The sequence below is a fragment of the Helianthus annuus genome, chromosome 13 (genome assembly GCF_002127325.2).
Source record: "Helianthus annuus cultivar XRQ/B chromosome 13, HanXRQr2.0-SUNRISE, whole genome shotgun sequence".
In the NCBI taxonomy this organism is placed as follows: domain Eukaryota; kingdom Viridiplantae; phylum Streptophyta; class Magnoliopsida; order Asterales; family Asteraceae; genus Helianthus; species Helianthus annuus.
Window position 1 is genome coordinate 72946974 of NC_035445.2, and position 14888 is coordinate 72961861.

The following is a 14888-nucleotide window of genomic DNA, read 5'->3' on the forward strand; positions in this document are numbered from 1 at the left end:
TATATCTATAAGAACATATTATACAGGTTGAGTAAATGTAATTTTATATACAAAATAAATAAGTTATATCTTTAAAACCACGTGTATTACACGGGTTAAGCAAATGTAATAATGTTTATCAAATAATAAAATAATACATCTTTAAAAAACCTCATTTATTACACGGGTTGAATAAATGTAATTTTATATACCAAACAATAAAAAAAAAATACATCTTTAAAAATATGCGCATTACACTGTTTGAATAAATGTAATTTTCTGTACTAAATAATAAAAAATATATCCTTAAAAACCCCCGTGTATTGTATGAATTGAGTAAATCTAATTTTATATATCAAATAATAAAAAGTTATATCTTAAAAAACCTCATTTCTTACATGGGTCGAGTAAATGTAATTTTCTACAGTGAAAATAAAAATATTTAATATATTAATACAAAGTTTGGTTTTCGTGTTGTAAAATTTGTTAACGAAGTCTCAATAAATTTAACCCTTTATTTAACTCCGTAAATGTATAAATGATAAATAATATTAGTTAATTTTATTTTAAGTTTCGTAAAATTTATTTTATACCAAACTAAACAAAACGTTCAAATATAATTAATTCAAATAAATCTATACATATAATAAAAGAAACCATGTTAGGGACACATGACGTTCTATGAGACAGTCTTAATTATTTTTATAAATATTTATTATGGAGAGTCAATTATTGATAATATTAAATTTAAAATTTATAGAAGAGATTTTAATGATAAAGACAAATATAATTGATAATAATATATTAATTATTATAATTATATATTGAAATAATGATGAATGGAGACCAAAAATATGGTTTATGTCGTCTCTATAATTTCTATTGATACGTTATTTTATTACTTTTATTTTTATGATAAACAAAACATAAGTAAGTTTAGTGGTGTAGACAATGTATAAGGAGGGGTAGCCTGGGTTATCCCTAAACTCCACATTTGTAGTGTAAAAATACTTTTCAACCCCGTCTACGTAGTGTAATTTTTTTTTATACAAAGAATACCCTTAATCAAAAAAATAAATAAAAATTTGGGACACCCCTGAAATTTTTAGGCTAGCTCCACCACTGAGAACATATATATTTTTTATACATGGTATATTTAGAATCCTATTTCTAATAAAGGATCTCATTATCCCGTTTTACACTCCAATGAAATAATAATATTAAATCATAATATCCAGCCTATCTCTTATATATTTAATATTTTTTACTAAAATATTTCTTTTCTTTTTTTTTCCTGCTAATTATCCAACAAAGTAACATGTTATAAACCATGTAATACACAACTCTTTAATCTAATAAAAAATAAAGTGAGATGTTACAATAAGTAAATAGTACCTCAAAGTTATTTTTGTTAGAAAACACATCTTAAGGACTAAATGTTTTAACGGATTACATTATTCGTCTAAGACATGTGTTTATTTAAATCGTGCGATACACGAGTTTTTAAAAGATATAACTATTTTATTACTTAGTATATAAAATTATATTTCTTTCAACCCGTGTAATACACGGGGTTCTAACCTAGTAATATTATAAATGAGAAGGAGATTAAACTAAATAATTATTATTCATAAGATATTAAACTAATAATATTTAGTAGTAAAGTTATCTATAATATAAGATATGAAATTAAATAATATTTTGTAGGAGGATTATTTATAATTAATTAGAAGAGATTAAATTAAAATAATAATTATCTATAAGAGATGGCCTAATATGATGACAAGTGTCCCTAAAATAGTTTCTTTTATTATAGTAGTTAGATTTTTTATTTTGTCATAAATAAATCACCTAGTTGAATCATAATCGAAATAACTGTAAAAAGTTATATAGTCAAATTATCGATCTTTGATCAAGAGACTCTTTATAAATTATTTCTCTTTTATCTGGTAGAGATCATCGTTACAATGACACACTTTTAAAGGGAGTGATGAAGTCTTCACATCTTCCTAATGTTGACAGTGGTCATCGGTTTAACATCTCATTAAAAGGTAGTAATGATCGGTTTAACATCTCATTAAAATGGTAGTAATGATCGTAACGTATTTTTAATAAGGTAGAAATCACTTATGTTTCTCCCTTATTACATATTTGAAGATATCATAAATAATCAGGTGACCAATCTAGGTATTGGTCACCTCTTGATCTTCTCAATTTAGGTAGTGATCACATTTCTCTTCTCGCTTATAAGATAGTGATTACAATCATTGAAGATGGGGGTAGGCCCAGCACCGTCTCCCCGACTAGGAAAAGACTCGTCATCCTCTCCCTTTAGTGTTCGTAGCACAACAGCACTTGGCACCAAGATCCGTAGGGAAGGATGATACAGCCTCCTCACATAAACTTTGGGGCCAAGGAATGATGGGACAGTCGAGATAGCTCAGAGTCAGTAGAGCAAAAGGTATCAGGAGTGTGGAGATAAAAGATGAAACACAAAAGGTGTTATTGTTCGCCAGATAAAGTAGGGTCAAATGTCAAACACGTTCCCGACTAGGAAAAGATGAAGGATTGATGTGCAATATATGGTCAGCTAAATTAAACCTAACTTAGACACTCTAGTTTTACCTAGACTCTCCTAATACTAGACCACAAGACAGGCAAGTGTACCTATTAACTATAGCCAAGCCTAATGAAGTCTGGATATCTATCCCACGAGACACTGACGCTAACTAAACTTTGTCTTAACTATCTGACTTGCGGTTTTATTTTATTTGTGGATATAATAGGTTTTTAACTAATCTAGAAGGCAGTGAATACAAAGACAAGCAAGCAAACAAAACTCGACTGGACATGAAAAATATCAGATAGGGGGAAGACGACAACCTAGGCTCGGAATCGTATCAACTGACTCAACTACTCTTAGGAAAGACTAAAGTATGTAGTCGAATCTAATGATAATACCCTTAGGACTAAGGAAAGTCTAGATCTCCTCCGGTTACACCAAACTCTCAAAAGGATCCTAAAGGCTAATAAAGCTCACCGGAATGTAAAGTTGATCTCCTCCCGATCTTACCACGATACGTATTACTAAGGTACTCTAAAGAAGGATCTTCTACCGGTCTCACCAACTACAATGCTATGAAAGATTGAGTCCCACAATCCCAGAACACAGGAGCCAATCTAGTCTAAACCAATTACTAACCCGAAAACACTAAACCACGCTAGCAACAGTGGCGACGGCGAGAGGTGGGCCAGTCGCAATTAAAGGGGGAAAGAGAGTGAGGATTTTGTGTCTAGGGTTTTTGGCTTAATCTCTCATGTATTTTTAGGGTTTGTAATTAAGGATCTATTTAAATATCAACTAATAACAATTTAACCCATTAACTCTTGGCTTCCTACTTCTTTAAAAAAACTATTGGTTTCCTCTCCAAATAGTTAAGCATGGATTACTATTAATTACCGGTCAACCCTTTTACCTTTGTTTAATTATCTAATAATAAAAGAACCCTATTTACTTATTATTTAATAATAATTATTTCCCGTTTCAATCAAATAACAATAATTCTTCGCTAATATTAAACCACTAGTCAAAAACATTTTTACTTTATTTTGTTATTCAATAACAAAATCTTTTAATTTATGTTAGGATCTAAGGCTGTCTGTGATTGTGTTTGTTTGCATAAAACGAATAAGTGCAGCGGAAATGAGTAGCAAACTTTGTAAACACAAACAAAGGAAAGTGTAGATTGATAAACAATTGCTTTTCATTGAGTCAAAATATTTACATAAAAGCAAAAGATTACAGTGCAGGCTTACAATCTAAACTCCCCCTCAGCCTGATACACCAGAGTTGGTTGCACAAGATGAAAGGATGAATTGAGGAGAAAAACTCACTCAAAACGATCAAGTGTAACAGTACAGAGTACTGTCATACTTATAGGCAAACCAAACTACTGATATGCTTCAGCTGACGTCACCATGATAGTGACATCTAACGACCTAACAAACTATAAATATTGTTCTATACAAACTACTGTTATGTAACATCTGATAATCACTAAAGTACAAAACATAAGGAAACTACTGCTTCACGTTCCACTGTTGTAGCCTTAGCACAGATGTTGAGTCTTCAGTGCTTTCTTCAAAGGTGATCAGTCTTTGAGAGGGCAGTGCTTGAGTCTTCAGCAGTACTTAGGATACAGCAGTAGATAGAGCAACAGAGTTTGTCTTCAGCAGTTGTTAGATAATCATCAGAGTTTGGTTTATCAGTTGTTGTAGTTGAGCAGCACTTAACACCCATCAACTATTAGATAACCACTGTCAAGGGGAGAGATTAGAGTAAACTGCTGCTTATTAAGTGTCCACTGATGGGATCCGGTTTTGGCTTTACATTATCTGTTCCTCTGTTAGGGTTCAATCCCAACAATTTATTATATAAATAATAAATTGTTACTTGTTTAACTCTTTAAACGACACCAATTATTTCCACTAAATTAATTGTTTCATAAACAATTAATATCCTAAGTATATCATCAAATACTCATTTTTCATAATTAATATCTGTTTTTGTGATTTATAATATTTAACAATTAAATTTTATTCTTTGTCCGTCGTCTAATGTGTAACCCTTTGGATCGTACTATAATAGCAACATTAAATAATCGATAATTGGACACCTAAATCTTAGGCCTTTGGGTATACTTTAACCTATCTTAACTCCACCTAAGTGTCACATCAACCTTTTTTCCCCATTTCACCTTGCCTCACTCCAAGGAAATGGTTTAATCTCATTAACTTCATCTAACCCTATCTTTTAGTGGTTTTGGTCTAAAAAAGAAAAGAATAATTAATTCAATCTCTTAACATTGGGTTAACATGTTAACACATAACCCATTTAATGCCCTTTAACACAAGAAGGGAGTGGTTTGCAATGTTGGTTAACATGCCATGTCATTGTTAACACTTTAAATGTTAGAGTACACCCTATGGCCTAACAATAAGTCATTTCACCGGTAAGGATTATATACAAATTTATGATTTGCATTTCCGTTAATGATTAGATACAAATTTATGATTTGCATTTTTTTATATTTAACTCGTGTAATAGACGTGTTTGTAAGCTAGTATCTTAATATACATACATACAATTTTATCTCATGTTTGTTGCAAAACTCTATCCCACATCATCCTATCTTCACATAACAATTTCATATAGATCCTAGCAGAAAGTAGAAAGTATGTAAAAGAAATGATAAGATAAAACAAAAAATGTATGATTGTTTTACTAGATTTTAACAAATTCATCGTACCACTACTCGAATAGGGTTTAGGATCATAGATTGTCAAATGATGTTTGCATTTTGATGATATTTTTTAATAGTATGATGAAATTCTATGATTATTGTGTAAAAACAATTTTTTATTTAAAATCGTAAACTGAACAACTTGGTCTGAGCTAACTTGAACCCCACCAACTCGAATTTTAAGAGGGTTGGTTATCAGGTCACTTTTTCTGGAAAAAGACCCAAACAACCCAGTCCGAAAAACTCGAAACAACCTGACCCAAAAAACCTGAAATCTAAAGAACACTCCTATCCCGCACCCTGCCCCACTTCCCACCCGCTCACACACTTTCTTCACCATTTGCAAGTAGAGCACCATCCTTCCCGACCTTCTTTGCCTCGATCACAGATTTTATCCAACATGGACATTGTGAGTGGGGTAGACTTCGACCACCCTAATGAAAGTTAGAAAAAAGACCAAAATAAATGGTTATATACCTGTTGAGTTAATTGCCAAAATCGTCCCTGAGGTTTGGGCAGGTTTGTCATTTTTGTCCAAAATGACACTTTTGTACCAAATTGCCCCCAACGTTTGTAACTTTTTGCCATTTTCATCCAAACCACTAACTTATTTTATTTTTTCTGTTAAGTTGAGGATATTTGGATGAAACTGGCAAATATAAAACCACAGGGACGATTTTGGCAATTTACTCAAACTCTTTTAAATTTCTTTTATTTAATTAATTTTTTACATATATAATAAAAAAGAATATACATGCAATTTTTATATGAAAAAAATAATAGCTTTGTCACATAATTTTAATAAATTTTCATCCAACCACTAACTAAGTTAATTTTTCTATTAAGGCGAAGGATGTTTATAAACTAAGACAGAAATTAATTTCTAATTTTTTATATAGATCAGTTTTATAAAAATAAAATCTACTTAAACCTCTAAATTTTATAAAACTAAAATGCTGGTGACCTTACTGAAAAAGGTCAATAAAAAATCTTATCATATGTACCAAGTTTGTAATTCATCTTCTACTCTTTTAAATTCGCTCCTAAGGAAAAACAGAAGCCAGTGCCCCCCCCCCAATCTATCAAACAACGTATCGTTACCAAACCTTAAAATTACCCACCAAATCGTAATTATAATGCTATGAACCAAAAGTTTCTTTAATCAAGCCACTCAAGATAAGTATTAGTTAGTTACCCTCATAATCTTAATTAAATAAATATTTTATTTCTACCTACATATTTCGTAGGTGCTCAACACATTTAAAAAATATGTAACGTTTTACAATTTTTTTCTATCTCTACAACTGATAAATACTAAAAGTTGTAATCGATTGTTATGTGTTGCACACCAACGACGTTTTCTCTTTACAAACTGATTTATATAAAGAAGCTGTAAATTAATTTTTGTCTTAATTTATAAAATTTAAACATCCTTCACCTTAACAAAAAAATAAACTGAGTTAGTGATTTGGATGAAAATTTATAAAAATTATGTGACAAAACTATTAGTTTTTTTTTTCTAAAAACTCCGTGTATATTCTTTTTTATTATATATGTAACAAAATTAATTAAATAAAAGAAATTAAAAAGGGTTTGAGTAAATTGCCAAAATCGTCCCCGTGGTTTTATATTTGCCAGTTTCATCCAAATATCCTCAACTCAGAAAAAATAAACTAAGTTAGTAGTTTGGATGAAAATGGCAAAAAATTACAAACAATGGGGGCAATTTAGTACAAAAGTGTCATTTTGGACGAAAATGGCAAACGTGCCCAAACCTGAGGGACGATTTTGACAATTAACTCTTTATTGAATATATTAAGTAAAAAATAATTCAAAAAATCTAAAATATTTCCCAAAATGTTGCCAACAACTTCATGTTTTATCACTAACAAACACAAACACCAAACCATCCCAATCAATGTCACACCCCAACCGATGGCGGAATCATCGGGGCGCGGCACTGAGCGAAACAGATTGTCCAGAAGTTTCCACAACAACTATAATATAAATTCAGTTTACATGACACGTCCCATACCGTGTCCCAAATAAATAACAAGTTATCATAGAAAGCAACCAGGCAAATAAATTCCGTTCCGACAACTCAGATTTAATTATTACAGACAAGTGTTTATTATTTCTAGACTCCCTAGCCTCGATTTCATCACCATGCGCCTAAGCATCCTAGCAACTTAAGCACCTGTCTCATACGTTAAAATAAAGTCAATACATAAAATGTAAAGGTGAGCACACAAGTTTGATAATAGCATATAGAGTTCGAATAGTTTACGCATAACCAGGCACGTACACAGAGGAAAACGATGCATGTTAATTATCGACATGGGACCATCGATACCAACGACTACGGGTTGACCGTCCGAGACGGTTCGCAATACATGATTACCAACGTAATCCATGCAAGTAATTGTCCTTAACAACCCCCGTGTGAACGGGTGCTGAGTCCAAACTATAGTACTATGTTGCTAAGGCAGGTAGATAGCACTCCACGTGTAAACATAATAAACAGCATTCATTTAGTCAAATAGCACATGCAATCGGTCAGCGTTCAAATAGTTTGTGTTTGATTGTGATTTGATAGGTAACGTATGTAACACCCAAAAGTGCTAAAAGCAAAAAGGGATCGAGTATAGTCACAGTGATTGATTGTGGATTGAACGGAGCGCTGAGAGTAAGATTAGCCTGAATAGTTTGATAGCATAACGATAAGTAACGCGGAAATGTAAACAAGTATGGATGGATCGAGTGGGCTGGTCGATCGAACGGCAGGTTCAATCGAACGGGCTGTTCGGTCGGCTGGTATGTCCGGTTGGACAGTCCTGTTCGATCGGCCGGCCGGCTCGATCGGCTGGGCCATTCGAGTGGATTGTTTCTTCCTCTGGTGTGTTTGTGTTAGAGGATTTGAACTTTTGAAGTTTTCGTTGTAGTATTTGAGAACACTGAAGTGTTCCTATCTTTCAAGTCGATCGATCGAACGGTTCGTTCGATCGGCAAGCTCACTCGATCGGCTAGCTCACTTGATCGGCTAGGAGCTTCAAGGTTAGTCCCCAACTAAATGTCACTCGATCGAACAGTCTGTTCGATCGGCTGGCATTCCCTACTACGAACGAGTTGTGAAACGATTAAGTGTTGAAGCATAGTATCTCATGATCCGAATAGTAATGTTCACCAATCGAGTGCCATGTTCGATCGAACACTACTTCATCAATACTATACCTCATGAAATTTTGGAAGTGTGGGACCATGTGCTAGCTGATCGGCTGGCCCGGTCGATCGGCTGGCATGTCCGATCGGCTGGGCTGTTCGAACAGCCTAGCCGTTCGGCCAGCATTTCTGACCTGGTCGGCCTTTCGTCTAACACTTGGCTGTTTGTTTATTTGTCATTCTTTCAAGGTATCTTGACAACGTGTTGAACTATGATAACCTCCGTTCCTACTTGTTTCCTTGGCTCGAACAGGAATCACCCAAGTCCGGCCGGTGAACGGTTCGGAATGTCAGTTTAGAGTTTAACCCGAAATCGGTGAACCTTGTTCATAGAACCCGAATCTTGAACCTTTTTAACTATTTGAATGATTAGTTAGCCGGTTCAAGCTCCGTTTGTATTGATTTGAAGGCATTGAGTGTAAAAAAGTTGAAAGAAAGTTGGAATTCCTTCTTTCAATCCTTCACAACTTGTGGATGTTTAGATCTTTGATAGATCTTAACTTGTTTATGTGGAAATCGGTTAGATCTAAGCTAATCATAGTGGAATGAGGCTAAAACATGATGTTCTTCAAGAACACCATGATGACATCACCCAAGAACACTTAGATCTTGGTGATTTCACGGTTAGAATCCAAGTTTTGAAAGATAGAAAGGTGTAGAATCAAGTAATGATAAAAAAACGTACAAGAATTAGAGTGAAAACTTACCGGGATTGAGAGAAATCTGAGAAAAGGTGAAGAAGATAGCTGGTTCGGTCAGAGCTTTCCAAAAAAGGAAAGTATGACAATGACAGCCCTATTTATAGGCTCCAAAAGAGGAAAGTGACAGCCGATCGGCCAGGAGCTCCGATCGAGTGGGCTGCTCGATCGGCTGGCAAGATGCCAGCCGATCGGCTGGCCTGTTCGATCAGGTTGCCTCCTGTTCGATCCGCGACACACTTTGAGTATTTTGCGACGATTTCCGATGTTTCGATTTCGATGGACGATGATACGAATACGATAGGGTTCCTAGTCAAATTACTTTTAATCCCAACCGCTATATCTAACATACAATCTTCTATAAGTCACGTTTCGATGTCGGTTTCGATTGAGTTCGATTGCTTTTCGAGTTTCGATTTGATTTTCGATTAATTTGCTTGAATACCACACCAAACATAAAGTAAACATGCACAAGTAACACATAAGGCACACACACACGTATAACAATACCACCATTCGCATAATTCGAGTCTCGAGTTTGATTGATTGTTAGATCGGTTTGATTACTGATTAGGTTAACTTTATCGCATTGTTACTTCCTACTATTCACAGTCGTAGATCGGTTTGCGTTAAAACACATTCGATTACTTCGATTCTTGCTATTTACAACACTTACTCCACATAATACAACTAAAACATAAAATCGACTATCTACAGTCAAAGAAAGTCAAAGTTGACTTGGACTTTGACTTTGATTTTGACATTCGAAAACACGGGGTGTTACAGCCTCCCCTTGTTTAGGGAATTTCGTCCCGAAATTAGGCTCGAAGGCTACACAACGCCGTGATTTTACCAATTTGATGCTTCAGATCTATTTATTTAAACAACTGCGGGTACTTGGCCTTCTTGTCGCTTTCGAGTTCCCAAGTGAACTCCGCGCCTCGTTTGCCTTCCCATCGGACCTTCACGATCGGGATGCGGGAGCGCCTGAGTTGCTTGGTTTGGCGATCCATGATTTCGACAGGCTTTTCCACGAAGTGTAATGTTCTGTTGACCTGAAGATCGTCAAGGGGTACAATTAGATCATGATCAGCAAGGCATTTTCGGAGGTTAGAGACGTGGAAAGTCGGGTGGACGTTACTGAGTTCCTCCGGTAGTTAGAGTCTGTAGGCGACTTTTCCGATTCTTTCCAGAATCCTAAAAGGTCCAACATATCGAGGCGCTAGTTTCCATTTCTTGCCGAATCGGACTACACCCTTCCAAGGTGATACCTTTAGGAGTACATAGTCACCAACTTCAAATTCAAGGGGCTTGCGTCTTTTATCGGCGTAATTTTTCTGTCTGTTCCGAGCTTTTACCAAATTGTCTCGAATCTGGTGGATTTTATGTCGTTTCTTGTAGAATCTCGGGACCGGTTAGTTGCGAGTGACCGATCTCGTGCCACACAATAGGCGATCGACATCTTCTACCATACAAAGCCTCGAAAGGTGCCATTTGGATGTTGGCATGATAGCTGTTATTGTACGAGAATTCGACCAATGACAGGTGTTTGTTACAACTACCGCCAAAATCTATAACACACGCTCGGAGCATGTCTTCAAGAGTACGGATCGTTCTTTCAGTCTGTCCGTCGGTTTGAGGATGGAATGCAGTACTCAGATTAAGCGACGTACCAAGGGCCGCTTGAAACGTTTCCCACAATAGCGAAGTGAACCGAGCGTCACGATCTGAAATGATGTCACGAGGCGTACCATGATTACAAATGATCTCGTCGGTGTAGATTCGGGCTAGTCGTTCCACCTTGTAGTCATCTCGTATCGACAAAAAGTGGGCTGATTTCGTTAGACGATCAACTATGACCCAAATACTGTCGTGCCCTGATGGCGTGGGCGGGAGTTTCGTTATGAAATCCGTAGCTATACTCTCCCACTTCCATATAGGTATCAGCGGTTGTTCGAGTAAGCCAGAAGGTCTTTGGTGTTCAACCTTGACTCTTGCACAAGTTAAACAGCTTCCAACGTATAGAGCGATATCCCGTTTCATACCCGGCCACCAATACTTATAACGCATATCCTGGTACATCTTGTCTGCACCGGGATGAATAGAATACCGGGACTTGTGGGCTTCGTTCATGATAATCTTTCGCAAATCGGTCCGCTTAGGGATCCAAATTCGGTCCACATAATAGAATATCCCATCTGGTTTACTTACTAACTGAGCTCCATCGTGATAGATTCTCTCTCTCTTCAATGTACGCTCGTTAAAGCAAGCATGTTGAGCTTCGCGAATAAGGGTTTCGAGATTGTGCTGGGCTTGGATGTTTCGGGTACTGAGCACGTAACTCTTTCTGCTGAGCGCGTCAGCAACCACATTCGCCTTGCCTGGGTGATAACGAATCTCACAGTCGTAATCGTTGAGAAGTTCTACCCATCGGCGTTGACGCATATTAAGGTCTCTCTGATTAAAGATGTGTTGTAAACTCCTGTGATCGGTGTAGATCGTACACTTAGTGCCATACAGGTAGTGTCGCCAAATCTTCAATGCAAAGACAACCGCGCCTAGCTCGAGGTCATGGGTTGTATAGTTCTTCTCGTGGATTTTGAGCTGACGAGATGCATAGGCTATAACCTTGTCTCGCTGCATGAGAACACAGCCGAGACCGAGGTTAGAAGCATCACAGTAGACAATGAAGTTGCCGCTTCCGTCGGGCAGCGTAAGAATCGGTGCATTGCACAGCATATGTTTGAGGGTTTGAAAGGCAGTCTCTTGTGCGTTTCCCCACACAAAAGGCTTGTCCTTATGCCTAAGAGCAGTAAGCGGCACAGCGATCTTGGAGAATCCTTCGATAAATCGTCGATAATAGCCCGCTAGTCCGAGAAAAGAACGAACTTCTGACGGGTTCTTAGGCGTAATCCAGCTTTTGACAGCTTCAATCTTCGCAGGATCGACGTGGATACTTCGACTATTCACTATGTGACCCAGAAATTGAACCTCCTCCAACCAGAATTCGCACATGGAGAACTTGTGATGTGTGTAAAATGCAACATATAAATCACATCAATTAAGGCATAAAACTAACCCTTTTTAAGTACTAATGTTGGAAAAAGAGTGTTTTTGTCTTCCTTTTGTATTTTCAGGATGAAATGAGCTCAAAATCACAAAAGAAGCAAAAAGACAACTAATTCTACCATAAAATACAAGAAAAGGAACAAAAGTGGATTGCCCGGACCCTCAACGGCACCTCCCAAGGCAAAGGAGAAGAAACAGAGTCTGAACACGCCCCGTGTCCAGCGAACACGGGGGCGTGCCCAGGAAGCAGCAGAAAAGACAAACCAGTAGAAGCTTCCATTGCCCACCACGGGGCCGTGTCCAGCGAGCACGGGGGCGTGGTGAAAGTACAGCAGGCGCATTAATTGTAATTCGCAATTACAATTAATGAGGAGAGAGAGTGTCAGGCGGGCACGGGGCCGTGTCCAGCCTTCTGTTCAGCCTATAAATAGAGGAGCTTGGCTTCATTCTCTCTCATCCCTTGGCACACCACCTCTCTCACACCTCATCCACCACCCACCACCACCATAACACCATCATCCACCACCATCATCCATTGTCCATCGTAGAGTGTGTGAGTCGTCTCGGGATCCAAGATTGATCGTAAGAGTTCTTGACAATCAAAGCCATGTTTGCCTAAGTCTCTTACATCACTTGGTGAAGACAAGTGTTTAGTATAATACTTTTTATTTTTAATCTTTTGCACTTTTTATTTGGTTTTGTATTAATGACTTTAATAACTAGTTACTTATGTTGAAGGTGATTTTTCCTTATCGTTTGTCCGTGGTGTCTTGGCATTATTTTACTGTCTATATAAAATAAAAGATTTTCACCATTCATATCTCCACGGTCTATATGGAGGTATGTTGGCTACCTGGTCGGGGGTTAAGGGAACGGTTTGGTAAAGGTCTTGCCCTTGTTCAGCGTTTAGAGGTCCTGCTTGGGACCTGGGTCAGATTTAGTAGGATCTCCTTCAATGCCCATAGGTATTGGATGGCGGGGATCCAAACTCTTTGACCCCCTCATAAGTTAACTACTATTAATACTATAACCCGGCTATTTAGGACTGTATCCCTGCTGACTCAGACTACTTAGCCGAGGGTAACGTCACCGCCAAAAGCGGGGCCTACCACAATTTGCATTAATAACTTAATTCATTATCTTTCAATAATCCGACCCTTTAGGATTGTATCCTTGCTGACTCAAACTACTGGGTTGAGGGTAACGTCGCCTTCAAAAGAGGGGCCTACTACAATAACTAAGATAATCTCTTAAACAAGTGCAAAAGTGCGAAAATAATCAAAGGTTATACTAATACACGTGTCGGATCCAAGTGATTCATCTTGTCTATCTGTTTTTACTTTATTTTTATTTTCAGCATTTAGTTAGTTTTTATTTTTCTTAGTTTAAAACATTTTTCTCACTTTTTGATTTGATTAGACGTTGAGGATAAACCGGTATTAAAAGCTCTTGTGTCCTTGGACGACCTCGGTATCTTACCAACACTATACTACGTCCACGATCGGTGCACTTGCCCATATGTGTGTTTAGTGTTAGTAAATATCGTGTTTTATAAATTTAAAACTTGGCTAAAAGTGTAAAAAGGGGCTTAAATATACATCAAAAATATATTACACTACACACGCATCAAGTTTTTGGCGCCGTTGCCGAGGACACAAGGATTTTAAGAAAGCTTAAAATCGACGGCCTAATCTATTTTTCAAAACCTTTTTAAAACGCGCGCAATTTTTCTGCATTTTAGTTTAGTTTTGCATTTACAGTAGCCTGAACACGGGGCCGTGCTCACTGAACACGCCCCCGTGCTGCATATTTTTACTTAAATACCCAGATACAGAGTCTGACCACGGGGCCGTGCTCACTGAACACGCCCCCGTGCTCAACGTGACCAGTAAATTTAATTAAAACGCCCAGATAAAGACCCTGAACACGGGGCCGTGTTCACTCAACACGGGGCCGTGTCCAGCTTCTGTTTCCGTCTTTATTTTTGTTTTCTGGTCCCGAGACTCAGTTGTGGTCTGTTGAGTGATTCTTATGGATCAATACTCAAGAGGTTACAACTACACCTATGATGAGGATGATTATAGGGGTAATTATTGTACTAATTGTCGTAACGCACGCTCGGTTCAATATAATAACTCATATCAACCATCCAATTCATACAACCATTATGAGGAGCCCAGGTACGAGCCATCAACTTCATACACATCCTATGAAGACCAAAGGTATGAACCTCCTCCCTCATACTCATATTTTGATGAACCAAGGTATGAGCCTTCATACTCATACTTTGAAGATTCAACATATGAGCCACCACCTTCATACACTTATTATGAGGAACCATGGCGTGAACAACCCACCTCATATGAGTACTATGAAGAACAAAGTTTCGACCCTTATCTATCATATACTTACAATGAAGAACAATGGTGTGAACCATCTACTTCATATGAGTACTATGAGGAACCAAGGATCGAACAACCGGATTCAAGCTTTGAGGATCCAAATTCTTTCAATCTCACCGAAGTGACCAATAGGATATTAGAACACATTAAAACTATCGAACGTTGCATAAAAGAATCTCGCGCAAGGGAAGAAGAATCCCGCGCAAGAGAAGAGCTAA

At 37.1% G+C, this 14888-nt stretch overlaps 1 pseudogene; it reads left to right on the forward strand.

The window, feature by feature from the left end:
• Nucleotides 1-14888, forward strand: part of LOC110901057 — a 33103-nt pseudogene that overhangs the window by 612 nt on the left and 17603 nt on the right.